We start from the raw sequence: 5,952 nt of genomic DNA, 5'->3' as shown, positions 1-5,952 counted from the left end.
AGAGGACCATGAGTGCAGGATGGATCCTGGGAACCCGCAGATACATCGGTTCTTGAACCATCCTGTGGTGTTCCTAGTACTGATCTTTTATTAGTCTACTTAAAAATTATTTTGTTGGGGCTGGAGAGATAGCACAGAGCTAAGGCATTTGCCGTTCATTCAGGAGGTCATTGGTTTGAATCCCGGCATCCCATGTGGTCCCCTGAGCCTGCCAGGGACAACTTCTGAGAGTACAGCCAGGAGTAAACCCTGAGCGCTGCCGGTGTGACCCAAAAAGCCAAAAAAAAAAAAAATTATTTTGTTGGGGCTAGAGAGATAGCATGGAGGTAGAATGTTTGCCTTGCATGTAGAAAGATGGTGATTCAAATCCCGGCATCCCATATGGTCCCCTGAGCCTGCCAGGAGCGATTTCTGAGCGTAGAGCCAGGAGTAACCCCTGAACGCTGCTGGGTGTGCCCCCCCCAGGAAAAAAAAAATATTTTTTTAGGCAACTGCTGCCTAATGACACTGCTGTTATTTCCTATATTAGAAAAAGGGGCCGGGCGGTGGCGCTAAAGGTAAGGTGCCTGCCTTGCCTTCGCTAGCCTTGGACGGACCGCGGTTCGATCCCCCGGCGTCCCATATGGTCCCCCAAGCCAGGAGCAACTTCTGAGCGCATAGCCAGGAGTAACCCCTGAGCGTTACCGGGTGTGGCCCAAAAACCAAAAAAAATAAATAAATAAAAAATAAAAAGAAAAACATGGGGCCGGAGAGATAGCACAGTGGTGTTTGCCTTGCATTCAACTGATCCAGGACGGATGATTTGAATCCCAGCATCCCATATGATCCCCCGTGCTTGCCAGTAGCGATTTATAAGCACTGAACCAGGAGTAACCCCTGAGCATGGCCGAGTGTGACCAAAAAAACAAAAAAAAATTATTTTGTTTTGTTTTGTCTTGGGGGTCCCACCATGCAGTGCTCAGAATTTATTGATGACTCTTCATTCAGTGATCACTCGTAGCAGAGCTCTGGGGACAATATGTGGTGCTGGGGATCGAATCTGGGTCAGCTGCATGAGAACAAGCATCTTAAATCCAGTGCCCTCTCTCTGGCACTACTGTTGTCCTTTCTATATATATATATATATTTTTTTTTTTTTTTGGTTTTTGGGCCACACCCATTTGACGCTCAGGGGTTACTCCTGGCTATATGCTCAGAAATTGCCCCTGGTTTGGGGGGACCATATGGGACGCCAGGGGATCGAACTGCTGTCCGTCCTATGGTAGCGCTTGCAAGGCAGACACCTTACCTCTAGCGCCACCTTCCCGGCCCCGTCCTTTCTATATTATTATTACATTTTTTTTTTAGTTTGGGGGCCACACTCAGCTATGCTCTGAATTTTACTCCTGGTGCTATGCCCAGGGATCACTCCTGGTGGGCACAGAGGACCATACATGGTGACAGATATTGAACCAGGGAAGGCCACATACAAGTCCAGTGCCTTAAACCCCTGTACTACCACTTTAGCTTCACATGTTTTTCTTTTGTTTTTTTTTTTTTTTTTTTGTTTTGGGCCACACCTGCCGGTGCTCAGGGGTTACTCCTGGCTATCTGCTCAGAAATAGCTCCTATCAGGCACAGGGGACCATATGGGACGCCGGGATTTGAACCAACCACCTTGGGTCCTGGATCGGCTGCTTGCAAGGCAAACACCGCTGTGCTATCTTTCCAGCCCCATGTTTTTCTAATATAGAAAATAACAGCAGCGGGGCCCGGAGAGATAGCACAGCGGCGTTTGCCTTGCAAACAGCCAATCCAGGACCAAAGGTGGTTGGTTCGAATCCTGGTGTCCCATATGGTCCCCTAGTGCCTGCCAGGAGCTATTTCTGAGCAGACAGCCAGGAGTCACCCCTGAGCACTGCCGGGTGTGGCCCAAAAACCAAAAAAAAAAAAAAAAAAAAGAAAGAAAATAACAGCAGTGTCATTAGGCAGCAGTTGCTATGTGCTACTGGTTTTTCTGCCATGATTTACCAGGTCGACTGAGCACTGAGAACCTAAATTACAGAGAAAGAAGCTAAGGCCCAGACCAAGGCCCTGGGAGCCAGCAGGGCTGAGACTGGCAGCTCAAGTCTGCAGCTAAGGAACCCCGTGGTCCCTCTTATCACAATTCCCACCATATCTGGCTCCCTGCTGCCGACTTGGCAGCTTTTCAGTTTAACTTCAAGTGCCAAGTTGAACAGGATTGTAATCTGAAGGCACGCAGTTCAGGAAGCCGTGAAAGGACACGCTGGTGGGTTGGGAAGCTGGAAGAGATGAACAGAAGGCTGGGCCTCCTGTCTTCCTGCCTTTATGCTGGCAGGTCTGGACGAAGCTTCACTTTCACTTCATTTCATTTCATTCCATTTCAGCATCCACAGGACCTGGGCGTCCATCACTCTGATTTCTTCTCCTTCTCCTTCTTCTTCTCCTTCTCTTCCTCCTTCTTCTTCCTCCTCTTTCTTCTCCCCCCTCTCCTTCTTTCTCTTCTTCCTCTTCTCCTTCTTCATCCTCTTCCTCTTCTTTTTACTCTTGCTCTTTTCTTCCTCCTTTTTTTCTCTTTCTTTTTTTTTTCTCATCCTCTTCCTCCTCCTCCTTCTTCATTTTTACTGGCTTTTGGGCCCTACCTGGCAATGCTCTGGGGTTATTCCTGGCTCTACATTTTGGAATTATTCTTGGTGGTGCTTGAAGGACCATATGAGGATCAAATCAGGGTGGGCTGCATGCAAGGCAAACACCCTACCTGTTGTACTATCTCTCTGGCTCCCTCTTTTTTAAAATTAATATTTTGTTTGTTTTTGGGGCCACATCTGGCAGCTGGCTCTGCACTCAGAAATCACTGTGGCAGGCTTGGAGGCCCATATGGAATGCTGTGGATCAAACCCAGGTCTGCTGCATGTGAAGCAAATGCCCTACACTCTGTGCTATTATTCTAGCCTCCCATTTTGTTTTATTTTTTGTTTGTTTTTGGGTCACCTGGAGGCACTCAGGGGTTACTCCTGGCTCTGCACTCAGAAATCACTGCTGGCAGGCTCGGGGAACCATATGGGATGCTGGAATTCAAACCGGGAACTGTCCTGTATTGGCCGTGTGCAAGGCAAACATCTTACTAGCTGTGCTATCACTTTGCCCCCCCATTTTTTAATTAATTAATTAATTTGTTTATTTATTGGTTTTGGGGTCACACCCGGCAGTGCTCAGGGGTTACTCCTGGTTCTACTCTCAGAAATCGCTACTGGCAGGCTCGTGGGACCATATGGGATGCCAGGGTTCGAACCAACATCCTTCTGCATACAAGTCAAACGCCTCAATGCTACCTCTCTGGCCCCAATTTTTTGTCCCATTTTTATTTTTATTTGGAGCCATACCCATCAGTGCTCAGGGTTTTCTCCTGGCTCTGTGCTCAGGGGTCATTCCTTGTAGGCTCAGGGGACTCCGGTTGTTGCTGGGAATCGAACCTGGGTTGGCCGCATGCAATCAAGCACCTGCCCTGCTATACTGTCTCTCTGACTCTACCAAGTTGCTCCATTTCTGACCGAGGAGCTGATCACACCTTTGGGAGGAGAGAGAGAGAGAGAGAGAGAGAGAGAGAGAGAGAGAGAGAGAGAGAGAGAGAGAGAGAGAGAGAGAGAGAGAGAGAGAGAGAGAGAGAGGTGCCAAGGGGAGCCGCTTGATGTTGGGAGACAAGCCCTGGAGCATCAGTTGCATGAGAAAGCTGCAGCCCAGCTCTCCAAGATGCCTTTGAGGGCCAGATACCCCCAGGCACTGCCAGGTTGACCTGGTCCCCTGAGCACTTCCTCAGTTTCATGCTCTTAGGCACTTTCAGCTTGTTTGGCAAAGGATCTCTGGGAGTAACCACAGGTCTCTTGGATATTGCTTTGGAGATTTCTTCCTGTACCCCCATCCCAGACCTCAAAGGAAAACAAAGAACTGGAGCTGCATTGATAAATAGCTTCTGCCAGTTTAAGAAACACTAAAAGGAAAACAGCCTGCAGAAAGGGAGAAGAGATATTTGCACATATGTATCTAGCAAGGGGTTAAAATGGAAGGTAAGTAAAGTCTCATAAAAGGCCTGAGCTGTAGAACAAGGGTTAAGGTGCTTGCCTCACATGATTGAAGCCAAACAGGATTGGTTCTGTCCCTAGAACTGCATATGGTCCCTGAGTACCTCCAGGAGTAATTCCTGAGCACAGAGCCAGGAGTAAACTCTGAGCACTGCCAGGTGTGAACAAAAACAACAAAACAAAACAAAACCCCCCCCCACAGCTATAAATATTTACCATAGAACCCAGAAATTCAACTCCTGGGCCCGGAGAGATAGCAGAGCGGCGTTTGCCTTGCAAGCAGCCGATCCAGGACCAAAGGTGGTTGGTTCGAATCCCGGTGTCCCATATGGTCCCCCGTGCCTGCCAGGAGCTGTTTCTGAGCAGAGAGCCAGGAGTAACCCCTGAGCACTGCTGGGTGTGGCCCAAAAACCAAAAAAAAAAAAAAAAAGAAATTCAACTCCTTAAAGAAAAATTTAGGGGCATGGAGCTGGAGAGATAGAACAGTGGGGAAGGCGTTTGCCTTGCATACACTGACCACCTAAATTTAATCCCCAGCATTCTCTATGATCCTCTGAGCCTGTCAGGAGCGATTTCTGAGCACAGAGCCAGGAGTAACCCTGGATGCTGCCAGGTGTGGCCCAACCCCCCAAAAATTTAGGGGTGAAGAGATAGAACAGCAGGTATAGTGCTTACCTTGTATACGGCTGACCAGGGTGTGCTCCTGGAACCCTATATTGTCTGACACCTAAGCACTACCAAGAGTGATTCCTGGGGCTGGAGAGATAGCATGGAGGTAGGGTGTTTGCCTTTCATGCAGAAGGATGGTGGTTCGAATCCCAGCATCCCATATGGTCCCCGTGCCTGCCAGGAGCGATTTCTGAGCATAGAGCCAGGAGTAACCCCTGAGTGCTGCCGGGTGTGACCCAAAAATCAAAAACCGGAAGAAAAAAAAAAAGAGTGATCCTTGAGCACAGAGCCAGGAATAATTCCTGAACACTAAAAGATGTAGTCCACAAACAAACATGCATTTATTCTTGGGTCACACCCAGTAGTGCTCAGGGGACTGTGCAGCCTCAGTGAGGTAATTAAATCCAGGGCTTTTGTAGTTAGAGTGAGTACTCCAGTTCTCCTGCCATCAGTTCTGCTGCTAAATATCTTTTTATTTTTGTTTGTATTTGGGTCTCACCCAGCAGCGCTCAGGGTTTACTCCTGACTCCACGCTCAGAAATCGCTCCTGGCAGGCTCGGGGGACCATATGGGATGCCTGGATTCAAACCGATGACCTTCTGCATGAAAGGCAAACGCCTTACCTTCATGCTATCTCCCGGCCCCGCTGCTAAATATCGTTATGAAGAACATGACACTATTGAGAAAGGCTATGCACACTGCAGCGCTCACTGTGGCATTGTTTATAGTAAGCAAGTCCTGAAAACAATACAAATGCCCTCTGACAGAGGCCTGGATAAGGAAGAGCCTACCCATAGGGTCCTTTGGATGGAAAGATGCAATCTTGGGGGCCGGAGAGATAGCATGGAGGTAAGGCGTTTGCCTTTCATGCAGGAGGTCATCGGTTCGAATCCCGGCGTCCCATATGGTCCCCCGTGCCTGCCAGGAGCAATTTCTGAGCATGGAGCCAGGAGTAACCCCTTGAGCACTGCCGGGTGTGACCCAAAAAAAAACACAAAAAAAAAAAAAAAAAAAAAGATGCTATCTTGCAGTTTGACACAAAGAGAAACCCAGAAGAGCTCACCCAGTATTTACTTATCTTATAAATGTAAGTTTAGACCTTAGACCACCTTGTTTTTGTTTTGAAGCCACACCCAATGGTAATCAGCCCTTACTTTGGACTCTGTGCTCAGGATCACGCCTGGTAGGCTCAGGGGACCATATA

The sequence above is a fragment of the Suncus etruscus genome, chromosome 3 (genome assembly GCF_024139225.1).
Source record: "Suncus etruscus isolate mSunEtr1 chromosome 3, mSunEtr1.pri.cur, whole genome shotgun sequence".
NCBI lineage: Eukaryota > Metazoa > Chordata > Mammalia > Eulipotyphla > Soricidae > Suncus > Suncus etruscus.
This window is presented reverse-complemented; position numbering follows the sequence as displayed.